The sequence below is a fragment of the Gossypium arboreum genome, chromosome 12 (assembly GCF_025698485.1).
Source record: "Gossypium arboreum isolate Shixiya-1 chromosome 12, ASM2569848v2, whole genome shotgun sequence".
In the NCBI taxonomy this organism is placed as follows: domain Eukaryota; kingdom Viridiplantae; phylum Streptophyta; class Magnoliopsida; order Malvales; family Malvaceae; genus Gossypium; species Gossypium arboreum.
In genome coordinates, this window is record NC_069081.1 from 30,619,155 (window position 1) to 30,634,661 (window position 15,507).

Genomic DNA, 15,507 nt, shown 5'->3' on the forward strand with positions numbered 1-15,507 from the left:
ATACACTAGCATCCTTTAATACCTGCATTATATGTTCTTCATATTAAATAAGTCATACATTAAAACATCTCACTTTTTTAATAAAGTTTAAGTATGGTTTAAGTTGCATGTTCAATTAATTTATGTGCATGAGTGTTATTAAATATGTTGTTTTTATGAGCGTTTTAGTTATTGTTTAATGATTAATTATATATTTTGTAGGTGTCTTTTCATATTACGAAAGACTTTTCAAATTGGACAGGTCAAAGCTTTTAAAAAGAACATTAAGGAGGTTGTTCATGGATCAAAAGGAGACTCTTCAAGTCTGATTAGTTTTGGAGTCTTTAACTTTCATTATGACGCCATCTTAAGAGGATGTTACACAAGCTTTAAGATTCAGTTTCAAGGAAGCTAAAGGGATATCAATTAAGCATATTAAGAACACATTTAGTCTTTATTAAGGAATAGAACCATGCATTTTCATCTACACCAGAATCAAGTGAAGAGACATGACCATTGGATTTCTTACATGATTTAAAAATGAAATTAAAGCTTGCAATAACCTTAGTCAGTTCTAAAGATGAAATGTCTCACATAGGCATTCGAATGGTCACAATACTGCCTATAAATAATTTATGAAAAAAACCTTTGTATCTAATGAATAATTTTGAGTTTATGCGAGAATTCTATCTCATTGTTCTTGATCAAACTCACTTGGACTTATCAAGGTGCTTCTTGTGGAATCAAACCTATTTCATTTAAACTTATCACTTCTTTTCTTTCTTTGTCTTGAAGCGTGGCTTTCTAACATACTGATGGTTCCTATTTTGCTAAATAGCATGTCACAGTTTATTTCTTCAAAGGCTTGTTTGTTATTTCACTATATATAAATAGGGTCATGATCATTTATATCGTTGGTTCTTTTCTAAGTGTCAGATTCTTGCAAGCTAATCAATCAAAACCCTTTTTGTTATTTTAACCAGCCTAGTTTCTATTATTCACAATTCCACTTTGAATTCCAAATCGAGACAATATGAAAGTTAGACGATCAAGAAATTCAGCATCTTGTAATCAAATTCATGAATACGAGTAGGCATCACACATAAACTTGCACACTTTCATGTATCGTAGTCTGTCATTCCATTTTTCATTTTTATTGAAGGCTATACCATGAGTGTTTTCATATCATACGATGTCATGGGTTTCAACCTCATAATCTTACACTTGTTTTCATATCGTGATTTGTCAATCTGGTTTGCAATAACTGCCCTAACAAAGGTATAACAGAGGGACATTTACACAACATTCACTTACTCGGATTCGTTCACACCTCTGACTGATTCGTATCTTTTCTAAATCAAACTATACCTGCATACTTATCCATCAACATTCTATTTTGACAAAACTTCTTCATACATATCATCATAACACATATATTATTTTATTATGCTTCTTACACTTACCACTTATTAGAGACATCATTATCATTTAGATATCCTATAAGAGTTAGGATAGAGACTCATCTAATACTCACCTACTGTAGTTCGAAGCTCCAAGCTCAGTCATCCTTCTCAAACCAACAACAATAACTACTTAAAGAACATAGGGTCACCATTAAAACTTATTTACATACTAATTATCATATCAATCAATGACAACCTTCATACAAAGTCTTGTACTTACAACTTATGTTCATATACCTCATACAGACATACTCTTTTAGAGCTTAACATGAAAAGCTATAATACTTACTTGGAGTTGGAATGGCCATTAATTAAACCAAGAACCTTTGCTTCCAGTGTAGAATAGAGAAGAAATGAAAATGGATTTGAGGAAAAGGAATCAGAGAGTAGTATTTTGAAGAAGTAAGAACCCCCCTTTCAGAGCCCTTCTTGCACACATATATATACAACTCAATTCTATTTAGTAGAACCTAACAAGTGTCATTCAATTTAGAGTTTGTCCTTCTTAATGGCCTACAGATTTTGAAAGAAATATAAATGAGAATCTTGCATAGTGTATATATTAGATTAGTCAAACTAGTTGGTTCTTAACTAGGTTACTTTACAATCTAACTAGCACAGTACCCAAACAAACAAGGCGTACTATACATTTGGTGACAACTCATGCTAATTACCTTTTCGTTTAGCACAATCCTTTTCTTTAAATAATAGAATGACCTGAAGTAGAATCTTCTCTTATTTATACGGTAGTTACTATGTGCCCATACATATTTTCCTAAAAAATAAATTGGGTGGATTACACTTCGCCAAACAGATAATTCACTACTACACGCCTTAAGCTCAAATCTGCCACACTTGGAGTGCAACTATTCAATTTGTTTACTTGTTTCCCTTTTATTCAATTATATCTAACTTCGATTGTTGCATTTTAGGTTGAATTGAATCTGGAATTTCCTCGTTTGTCTAGAGCCCAAGGCTAAATCTGTAACATCCCTTACCCGTATCCGAAGTCGGGACAGGGTTCGAGGCATTATCGGGCTTAAACATTCACAAACATGCAAAACCCGGCTATAAAATTTCATCCAAATTAAAAAATTTAAAACACATGTAAATCGTCCCTTATACAAGCCTTCGAGGCCTAAAACATACATCGGGGTGGTTCAGGACTAAACCGAGGACTTTAGAAAGCTCTGGGAAAACTTAGAGAAATTTTCATGAAACAGGGTCACACGCCCGTATGGACACAAGGACACGCTCGTGTGTCTTCAACACGCCCGTGTCCTCAGGCTGTGTAACTCTCTGTTTATGATGTCAGCAAAACAAATTGATTCACACGGTCAAGCCACACGCCCGTGTGCTAGGCCATATCCTCCACACGGCTGAGACACATGGCCATGTCTCTGCCCGTGTAGCCAACATTTAGGCTATTTTCCAAGCCTTATGTTGTCCTTAATTCTCTCCCATACTTATACACATTATAACATCAATTTAATGGTTAATCATCCTTTATTAAAATTCGGTTAAAGCATTTACATGTTGTCATACATGTGTTTATTACCTATACTCATGTTACACCAAGTTAGACATTCCAATTCACATTCTACAATTGTCCATATTCAATCATTATCAACTTACTACCATGCCACACATTCATTCCATGGCCACGACCACCTCAAATGGTCTTAAAGCATTCATCATGTACATGTGTTATACTAATCATTCATAACAACCAATTATAAACACATTACAAACATTAACACATAGCAAAAATAATTAGGCTTACAAGCCATAACCATTTAAGCCACATCTCATGGCCATATACAACAAATCAATATAAGCCGATACATTTGGCTAATCATAACAACATCCAACATAAAAACTAGTCCTTATACATGCCACTCAGTTGAAAGTATTTAATACACATATGACAATACTCCGGAGTTGTTGGCTTGATAGTGTGATACTGCCTCCGACGGTCTCTAACCCCGAGTTGACCTGAGAACACTAAGGAAATGGAGAGGATGGAGTAAGCTTAAAGCTTAGTAAGTCCATATGAAAGTAATAAGCAAATTATCAACATGATTCCATGAAAATGTAATCATAATTACACTTTTGCTGATTTTCTGGTCATGTTATTTTCTCGAGTCATAGTTACTAATTTATTTATATCTAGAGCTATGAAACTGAAAATCAAGATCCGTTAATTTTCTATGAAACTAGACTCATAATATCTTCTTATCATAAAATTTTAAGAATTTTTGGTGTAATATCCCGAATTAGGGCCTAATCGAAATAGTGGTTTTGTGACCACAAATCTGAGATAGAAATAATTATTTTATAATTATTTTGATGTTTATGATATTATTGCATGATTGTGTGAAAATTTCGTGATGAAATCCTATGCCTAAACTGCTTAAATTGAAATTAGGGACTAAATCGAATAATTTGCAAAACTTGCATTTTAGGAGTTTTTAGTATGAAATTGTTTTGGAATATTAATGAGGAGGTATTAAATAGAAATTTGACCAATTTCTAAGTCTATGGACAAAAATTGGACATGGATGGAATTTTTGAAAAGTTTAGTAGTAAGGCATTTTGGTCATTTAGTTATTAAAATGAATTAAAAACAAAATTAAAAGTCAATTTTTGTCCATCTTCTTCATTAGGCCGAAATTTCAAGGGTTCTCCATAGTTAGGGTTTGTTTCAAGCTTCCAAGCTCCATGGTAAGTGATTCCAAGCCCCGTTTTTAATGTTCTTTACGTTTTTGGAATCTTGGTAGCTCGATTATGCTTATGCTAACAATAATTCAACCTAGGGTTCATATTTGAAAAAATACCCATAGGTGAAATTTGTGTATTTTGGTGTTTTATGATAGAATATGAGGTTTTAAATTATGTTAGACAACTTGTACTACTCGATTTTAAGCGAAAACGAGTAAAAAGGCTTAATCGATAAAAATACCTAATAGTCATAAGTACATGTTAGAGTGTGAATTTGATGTTTCCATAGAAGGGAAAAATGATCAGCATGTCATAAAATATAAGAATAAGGGATGAAGTTTAATTCCTGAGCCTAGGGGAAAAAGTGTAATTATGCAAAAGTTTAGGGGCAAAAATGCAATTTTGCCAAAGTTCGTATTAAATGCTGTTTTGATGAATGTATGTATTAAATAAGATTAATTTGGCATTATAGATCAAGAGAAACGAGATCCAAGTCGCGATCGAGGGAAAAACAAAGTTTACGAAGAATAGGCTCGATTGCTAATAATTTTGTACCGGGGTAAGTTCATGTGTAAATGTAGTAACATAATTGTCATTTTAAGCAATTTAATGTTGTTTATATGATATGATGCTGATTATTATCATGAAATATTAGGCTTTGTGGTTATTGTTGAATAATATGTAATTATGTGAATTACTTGATGAGTATGAACTATCACCGAAGTATCGATTTCGATATTCCGTAGAAGACGAAAAAGATGTGTGATCAAGGAAAACGTCCGTTTGAACCCTGGGAATAGATTAGAATACAAGTGACATGTCACTAGGATGGTTGAGCTCCGAACTCGTTGAGTTGAGTTCGAGTTCGTAAGATGTAACTGGGCATCCGAGCTCGTTGAGTTGAGTCCAAGTTCACTTATGGGCGGGTTACATGGTAGCTTGGCTACATAAGTTCCGCAGGCTATTGAGTTTGTCTAGCTGCGGGTATGGCTCTTATGTTCATGAGATCCGCGTATTCGAATTATATTCTGATGTGTTCAACGGGTGAATCTTAAGTGAATAAGAAGAAGGCCTAAAACGAAGGTGACATGTTGGTAAGTGTGGTAAATGAGAAAATTTGACAGGTATGTGCTTAAACCTTCAGATTGAAAACTTGGTATGATGAAATCGTAGAAAGATATTAAATACAAATGAAACATGAATGTCTTGGTGTTGTTTATGCAAATGATGTTTTATGTGAGATTGTGTGATTATGTTACTTGCTATTTGCATGTGAACTTACTAAGCATTTGTGCTTACTCCTTCCTTTTCTTTCATTGTAGTTTTGACAAGCCGGCTTGAGAATCGGGATAGGTCGAAGACTCGTTTACACTATCCGAAGGCTTAAATTGGTAAAATGGCTTGTGTATTTTGAATGTGGCATGTATGGCAAAACACTCACTTTGTGTAATTGATCTATGATATGACTATGGTTTGGTAAGAAAAGGGTTTGTAAATGATTAGCCATTGGAATGACCAATCTAAGTCATATTTGATGTTATGTATGTTTAAAATGCTATTTAGTCCATGAAAATCCTTAGTAAAGTGAAATTTGCCATAAAACAGAATCTAACAGCAGCAGTGATGTAAATTTGAAAAATCACTAAAAATAGTATAAATGGAATTAAATGATGAGTAGGTTATGAAATTGAAGCTTAATTAGTCTATTTTCATATGGATTGAACAAAACAGGTATATAAATTATATTTTATGAGATATTTGAATTTTTGTGAAATAGGGACAGAGTGATTTCTGGATCCCCTGTTCTGACTTTATAAATTCATCATAAATTGTAAAAAAATAATTATAAGTCATGCTTTATATGTACAGATTCCTTATTGAGTCTAGTTTTAAGATAAACAAACTTCATAGACATTGAAATTCTGTACAGAGAGATATCTGATTCGTAATATACAGAGGTTAGAGCAGTCGAACCCTGAAATAGGGGAGAATTTAACTAATAAACTGTACTAATTGGATTAATCAAAAATTCTAGAAAAAAATTAGTAAATATATATATGATTCTAGTTTTATGGAAAATTTATGGAATTGTATTTCGAGTTTCGGAACTCAAGATATGAATTTTTAAGCGACTGTGACGCAGATTGCTAGCTTGACTGGAAATTTTTAAAATAAATTGTTTGAGCTGTTTAAGTAATGAATTAAGTCTGTTAACACCTCGTGTTCGACTCTGGCGACGATCTCGGGTATGAGGCGTTACATTTGGTCTAGTCAATAAGTACAGTTTATTCATTAAATATACCCCTATTTCACTGTTTGATAGTTCCGACCTATCTTCACTAAAAATTATTTATCCTATGGTACAGCTCTCGGATGTTGTCCCCATCAATTCCTCTTGAAAATAGACTCATTAAGGATTTTAAGCATGCAAATTATGACCCATACTTATTTTTGTACAATTTTCAATGATTTTTCAAAATTAGAAAAGGGGATTCCAAAATCATTCTAACCCTGTCTCACAAAAATCCAATTATCATAGAATATGAAATTCTTTTGCTTCACTGTTTCTTTTATGAGAAAATAGGCTCATTAAGCTTTAATTTAAGATCTTATTCAACCTAATTCAATTTATACCATTTTTGGTGATTTTTCAAAGTCACACAACTGCTGCTGTCCAAAATTGTTTTATTACAAAATTTCACTTTTACATAATTTCACTTACTCCATTCTATCTTACCAAAAGATTCGCTCAACTATCGAGCACATTGCTCACAACTTTTCACATAGATATACTTGCACTTATTCATCACATAGTCATGTACATATGTATTTTCACTTAGTAAATTTCCCGTTGAACTCATCGGAATAATAACAGATACCTGGTGGCCTGTGCATATACCACCTTTATAACCGAAGCTCTCTGGTACGCATAGTAGCCTGCACTTAGTACTACACATGCGACCTATCAATCTGGTACATGTAGTAGCCTGCACTTAGTACTACATACGTGATCGAAGTTAACGGGTATGCATAGTAGCCTGCACTTAGTACTACACATGCGACCTATCAATCTGGTACACGTAGTAGCCTACACTTAGTACTACACACGTGACTTAACCATCTAATACACGTAGTAGCCTACACTTAGTACTACACACGTGATCAAAGTTAACGGGTATGCATAGTAGCCTGCACTTAGTACTACATATGCGACCTATCAATATGGTACACGGAGTAGCCTGCACTTCGTACTACACACATGACTCACAACAAATCATTTGTCTCTTCTATTCCGAAGGTTCAATCGGGAAATTCTTCATTTTTCAAAAATTTTACTAACTCGTTCTTAGCCAATTCCGATTCGTAGTTTACATCAATTGATCATTCTATAGGCAGCCACATCTCATACAATAACAAAAGATAATAAAATAAAAAGAATCGAAATATTATTTACATACAAACTTACTCGTTTCAAAGAAACATCATATTCCATCAAAATTCCAAACCTTTACCAGACATACTCGAATTGTGGCTTCATTCACATAGCAATATCTCATAATCACATGGCATTGCAATATTTTCATCATAATAACAAAACATCAAGAACATGTTATATCATCAAAATAATCACATAATATCAAATTATTCACATATATATACTTACAACTCGTGTAATATCGAAGCATTAGCATTCAAATACAACATTGCATTATTAAAATCACATGAACTTACCTCGGGTTCGAGTACGACTATATATTCTGATTTAGTCCATAATCTCATTCATTTCCAATCTATGCCCGAATCTCATTTTTCTTGATCTATAATATCACATTTAGCTTAATAATTAGTCAAATTATTCATATTGGTCCAAAAATCATACTTTTATAAATTTTCATTTTGACCCCTAAACTTTCACATATTTGCACTTTGGCCCTTAGGCTCGTAAAATTATTTTTATTCAATTTCCTTGCATTTTAAGCCTAGTCGAATCATTTTCAGAACTGTAGTAACCCCTAATTTTCACTAAATCACACTTTTATGACAAATTTTGTAACTTTTACAAAACAGTCCTTTTTGACAATTTCACTGAAAATCACTTAGTAAAAGTCGTTTATTACACACCGAGCATCCATATTCTACCATTAGACATCAAAAAACATGCATATCATCCATGGGTAAATTTTTAAACACAAACCCTAGCTCAAAATATGGGTAGAAATGAGTAGATCCTGTTACAAGGATTTCAAAAATGTAAAAATCATTAAAAACGGGGCTAGAAAGGACTTACAATTGAGCTTGGAAGCTTGAAAAACCCTAGCTATGTCTTCTCCATGCAAGTTTCAGCCATAGGGTAGAAGATGGACAAAAATTGGCTTTTAATTTTGTTTTTAATTCATTTTAATTACTAGATTACCAAAATACCCCTAACTTAAAAATATTCTATTTCACCCATTTCATGTCTATTTTTGTCCAAGAAATTATCCATTGGTCTAATTACCATTTAAGGGCCTCCAAATTAAAATTTCATAACAATTAGACAGCTCTAACATGTAGAACTCAACTTTTGCACTTTTTACAATTTAGTCCTTTTGACCAAATTGAGTGCCCAAATGTCAAAATTTTTGAAAGAAATTTTCAAAAAATCATCCCATGAAATTTTAGACTATAAAAATATAATAAAAAAATTTTATTGTGTCGGATTTGTGGTCCCGAAACCATTGTTCCGACTAGGCCCTAATTCGGGATATTACAAAATCCGTGACTTGGACAAACTTACAATCTTGTTCCGCACGCATCTTTATCATAGTGTTGAGTTGACTTATGACACCAACTCAATTAACTGCATTATTAATAAATACAACTAATGGAGATAATGAACTATGCATATTAAAATAAAAATGTATATAAACATATTAAAATGAAGATTTGGTTCGGTGCTAAGTTTAAAGTTTTATCAATCTAATTGGCATGTACTCAAATTCCATCATATGCATGTTTTTATTTTATTATTTTTTGTTAAAATGAAAAGACAAAAGTACCATCAAATAATATAACTTGTTTTAGTTATGAAAGAACATTTCATAATTTCTCTAGCTAAGTTGGTGTTCGGTTGACTTTTGCACCAACATGTAAAGGTCAATATATCATACTACTACTTTTATTAATAATGAATACAATAATATTTTATATAAAAATTATTAATAAAAATTTTATTTAAAAATTATTTATTTATTTATTAACATTTTTAACTATTATCAATATAGATATTTTTGAAAAATATAATATAATTCTTATTTAAATTAAAATTATAGATTAAATTAATATTATTTTTTAGCCTAGTGAAAACCCATAACTAGTAATTCACCTAATGTTTCGGGTTAATTTTTTAACATTATACTTTTACTCATTTTTTCAACTTTTTGAATGTGAGGTTTTTTTCATAGCCTCGATTTTTGAGATTTTAATTTTTTTTTCTTTCTTCTTCTCTTCTTGCAGCTTCTTCTTCTGTGGTTCTTTTACTCATTCTTTTCTCTCTCAAGTTTCAATTCAAGTTTCATTAGTACATCATTTTTAGTCGAAATAGATAAAACAGGCTGAAATATGTCAGTACAGGCAAGATAGGTCAAAACTTGAGTCGAAATGAAACCTATATTATATTGCTCCGATTTATGTTTGAAACAAAGTGTATCAATCAGTACTGAAACAAAATCGACCACCATGCTATAAATACATAGCTTCCCCATCATTGGGGAACACACATTTAAGTCCCAAACATTACAGTTAGGGCTATAAATGAATAGAAAGTTTCATGAACAATTCATTTTTTTTTTTGCTTATTTATTAAATTAAATAAATGAACATGAACAAGATTTTGAGGCTCCTTTATTAAACGTACTAAACACAAACAAAGCTGGTTCAGTTTATCTAACCACTCTAGTATTTCATATTTTTTAGGTTATTACTTCTTTAACATTTAACATATGCTCATTATCATCATATGTTAATCTTTAACCAACTTCTTCATCATCTGAATATGTACCATAAAGATTATCAAGATGTCATTTTTCCATGTAAAATATGAATCATTCCAATTCCACCTAAAAATGAAGTTATGAAGTATGTAATATGCTAGTACAATTTAACTTTATTTTTTATGTTATATCGAGGTGATATTGTTAATATGAGAAATTTTTTAGAACAAAAAAAATCCTCTCAGCCACATTTTAAAGTTGGGAATGTCTCAAATTAAAGAGTTTATGAGTTGTCTCTAGTGCTTGTGTTTGGCTCCATTCTCTCAAATAGTACCATAACCCAAAGATATGGTACAAGAAAACCTTTTATATTTGCATAACTAGCATCTACCACATAATATTTGGATTTATGATGCAAACAATCTAGTTTATAGTTTTAATTATAAAACTTATATATCTAATTTGGAGGAAGACTTATATTATGTTATAACCATTTTGTATAAAATTTATAACTTTTTTCAGAAAATATTTTATAAAGTGGTTAATTACTTTTATAACACTTCTTATAAATAATATATATTTACCATAATTTTAGAATTATATTTTTATAAAAAGTTATGACAAAAATTATATATTTTTTATCAATAAGTATCTTTTTTATAATATATATAGCATTGACATGCAAATAACTTTTATCCATACCTTTTCGCCATAGATTTTTATAATTAATTATATTGTAACACTTTTATAATATTTAAATTTTATAATATACTTATTAGCCGTAATATTAGAATTTTTTAATGTAACATCCTAAAACTCCTTAGTCATAAAACTAGAGGTGTGCATGGGCAAGACTACCGGCCTGCCCAAAGGCCCCTTGAAAAATGAGAGGGTTTGGGTAAAATATAGACCGAAATATGGGTTTGGGCACAAAAATGAGGCCCGTTTAGAAAATGGGCGGGCTCAAATAAAATTTTTTGGCCGGGCCCACTGCCCTACCAATTATATAATAAATATATATTTTTATTTTTAATTATAATTATATTTTAATTTTAATTTTAATATAATCAATTTTATTATATATTTTCAATTTGTGTATTGTTTTAAGAATTGTTTTAATATATTTTTATTTGTTTCTTGTTTTAATATTTGTTTTAAATGTATTTGATTATTTAATATATTTTAAAATTTTTATTTAATAAAATAAGTTAAAAAATTTAATATGGGCGGGCTCGGGCTTAACAATTTTATTTCGGGCGGGCTTGGGCAAATTTTATGCCCATATTTCGGCCGGTTCGAGCTCGGGCCTAGAAAATGGGCCTAAAATTTTTGGTGGGCTGCCCGCCCATGCACACCTCTACGTAAAACAATGTAAATTCAAAAAGAATATGTGATAGATTCTTAGTGAATAACGTATAAAATTAATGAAAGAGAAAGTTGATGAATGAGAAAGAAAGTTGAATTAAGAAGTATGACATGGCGTATTAATTTTAGGGACTAAATCATAAAAATGTGAAAAAGTGTTGTGGCCTTAGTGTAAATGTTCAAAATTCATAGGCTCAGAATTTGAAAAAATTAAATGACCAATAGTGAAAATACCCAAAGGGAGGAAAGGATTAAATAGTAAAATAAATTGGTGATTGAGGACCAAAATGAATAAAAAGAAAAATCAAAGGACTAAGGGTCTGTTTGTTTTACTGAAAATGGCTTCCGGAATATGCTTTCTTAAAAATGGCTTACTTTCCTAGAAAAGTTACTATATTCTGATGTTTGGATGAATCTGTATAAAATATTTTCTCTTATTTGATAAATTTTTAAAATATTTCATAAAAGTTGTTTTCAATAAAATTAACATACATTTGAGATTTTCTTATCTTTTCATTGTTTAATTGATTCTATTTTATATCTATAAATTTATATTTTACATTATTTTTACATATATTAAAAATATTTTGTTAAATTTAGGTTCATTACAACGTCATTTATATTTTACATTGTTTTTGCAAGTAAGTATTTTTTTATTTAAAATGTGACATCAACCAAATTGACAAAAAATAACAATGTCAACAATTTACTTGATTTTCAAATCTGAAAAGTAGAACTAAATTCTTGAAAATAAAATTACAAAGACTAAATTGCAAATTTGTGAAGAGTATGTAGACTTATGACATATTTTAACCTTTATACTACAAAAATTATTATTATTATATTTATAATTGTAATAAATATTTTTATTAAAATATATTTAAAATTATTATTTTTAAAATTTATTATTCAAATAAAATTGAAATATTCAATAATTTATTATATGACTAAATATAAATAATTAAATATGTACTTTTAATAATATTGAAAAATATAATATTTTATATTAATATTTTAAATATTTTTAAAATAAAATTTATTATTAATATAAAAATATTAAACTTGATTTAAGTTAATTTTATATAAAAATAAAATTACCTATAGAGGAGCTCTTTTTGAAATTTTTTGAAAAATGACTTATGTTTTAAAAGAGTAAGTCATTTTACAAAAAAAGGCTTTATTTTGACTAAATTACCAAAAAATCCATTTTTTAAAAAATTACAAAAATAGGCCAAATTTTTGAAAATTTACGAGAATAGATTTTGGTAAAATACTTCTAGCTTGAAATGTTTTCATGGAAAACTCAATAAAACGCTTTCAACTGGAAGCGCTTTTTGCGGGTGACCAGTAAAACTCTTCCATCTGGAAGCATTAATGAAAAACTCGTCCAGCACAGCGTGTTCCCCCCCTCTCGAAACGGCTAAATTTCCAATGGTTATTTTAAATATTCATTTAACCCTCCCCCAAACAATAAAAAAACTATAAACCCCCACCTACTAATTTCTCACAACATTCTCTAAAAAGTCTCTCTTAAATTTTTTTACTAAAATTCTATTTCTATCTAAATTCTATTTTTATTAGATTTTTATTAATATTTTCAAGAAATATTTTTTATTAAAAATTAATTTTATTAATATTTTCAAGAAATATTTTTATTAAAAATTAATTTGTGTTCTATATTATTAGCAACAGTCAGGTCTCTAATCCGTTTTGATGGCAAGCACATCTCCGTCAATCAATTGCAAATGGTAAGAATAAATTTTAATAAATTTGAATCTTATTTAATTTTGTTGTTATATTTTAAATTATTTTTTATGTAAATAGACAAAAGATTGAATTTTACAATGCCATATTCGTAGTCTACTTGGTCCTCCATCACCATTGATCGAACCATACTTGAAGGAAGCCAGTTTTTGGCACGTGGCCTTTGTCGGCCAGGAGTGTAAGTTGGACTTGAAACTTGTAAGCGTGTTGGAAGAGAGGTGGAGACTCGAGATGCACACATTCCATCTTCTATACAGCAAGTGTACTATCACTTTATACGACGTACATTTATAGTTGGTTGGGGTTACCGATGGATGGGTCGGTAGTCATCGGGTCTATTTAGTCTGTTGATTGGGGAGTTGCATGTGATGGACTTTTGGGTTCAGTTCTGGAGACGACTTACAGAGGTCAGATCGAAATTACTTGGATACGAAGAACTTTCGCAAGGCTAGATAAGGATTTGACTAAAGTCGAAAGAGAACGACACGCTCGGGCGTACATCTTGCAGATCATCAGGGGTATCCTGATACTGAATAAGTCACGAAATCTCGTCCATCTAAAGTGGTTGCTAAAACTCGTTTATTTTAGAGGAGCAGGCAAACTCAGTTGGGGATCTACCATGTTGGTGACATTGTACCGGGAGATGTGTCGAGCGACTGAACTAGGAAAAATCAAAATTGGTGGTTGCCTTTTACTATTGCAATCATGGGCTCGGTACTGGATTCCATTTTTACGTCCTCAAGCGAACTACCTGTATACATTCCCTGTAACACCCCTTACCCGTATCCTACGCCGGGATAAGGTACGAGGCATTACTGGTCTTTGACATACACTTTAACACAAACAAAGCCATACAAATTTCATCAAATCCTAAAAACATTCAAACATAAACACAATGTCCCTTCTACGGCCCACATGACCTTTAACATGCTTTAAGGATGGTTCAGGACTAAACTGAGTGCTTCTAAAAATTTTACAACACTTAGGAAAAATTTTCCAAGTTGGGAGAGTCACACCCCCTTGTGGGTAGGCCGTGTGGATTTCACACGTCCGTGTGGCTAGGACACGTCCGTGTACTCAACCAGTGTAGCTTTCTGTTTATGACGTCAGCATAAATTAAAGGTCACATGGCCAAGTCACACGCCCGTGTGCTAGGCTGTGTGGCAAATTTAATTTTCGCATTTAAGGTGCAGACTTCACATGGTCTGGGCACACGCCCATGTCCTGAGGTCGTGTCTTCCACGCGGTTGAGACGCACGGTCGTGTCTCTGCCCGTGTGCTTACTACCATGCATACTAACTTACAAAACTAGGGTGCAGGAGACACATGGCCAGACAACACGCCCATGGGGCTAACCGTGTGTCACACATGGCCTAGACACATGCTCGTGTGTCTACTCGTGTGGAAAACTTTAAGGATATTTTCTAAGCCCTTTTGTCACCCTCACTAACACATGTACACTCTGACATGCCAATGGTGAATATCATGGCATAAATGAGTTACTTAAACATCCATAGTTTAACTCATGAGTGACAATTACATGTCAAAATATACATATTTGGGACTCCATAACTTACTAGGATCATTCAAAACATTTCCTTACTTTAAACCATGCCATAATCTAACCAAGTGACATCAATCATCCATCAAGCATAGATTTCATATTCTATCATTCATTGTCAACAACCAACTCATCACACACCTCAAAGGTATCAACTCATCTCATGCATGCATTAATATCTAGGATTACAACCCAATAATCAATATGAGCCATACTTTATAGCCATATACAAAATGAATTAGTATACCAATATGGGTCAATACTTTGGCCAACCAATATGACACGTATAACAAAATAATAAGTCCCCTATACATGCCATAATTAAATGTATTAAACCAAATATACCCCATGTAAAACCCCATACTTGTGCCCCCACATCTGGTCGGAATATGAGGCATTACCCAACTTAAACTTAAGCATATAAATGTTTTCATAACACCAAAACATGGTTAAAATTAAAACTTTCTCAATTTTATTTATAAACTCCTTAGTAAAAGCCTACTAAGCCTAAAACATCCATTGGAACCCATTTGGAAACAATCCGAGTCCTTTAAAGGACTCCGAAAATAACTCTTAACACAGGGGCACACGCCCGTGTGGGAGGGGCAACACGCCCGTGTGACATTTCAACATGGTTGTGCTATTGGCCCGTGTGGCTCACACGGCTTAAGCAATACAGGGA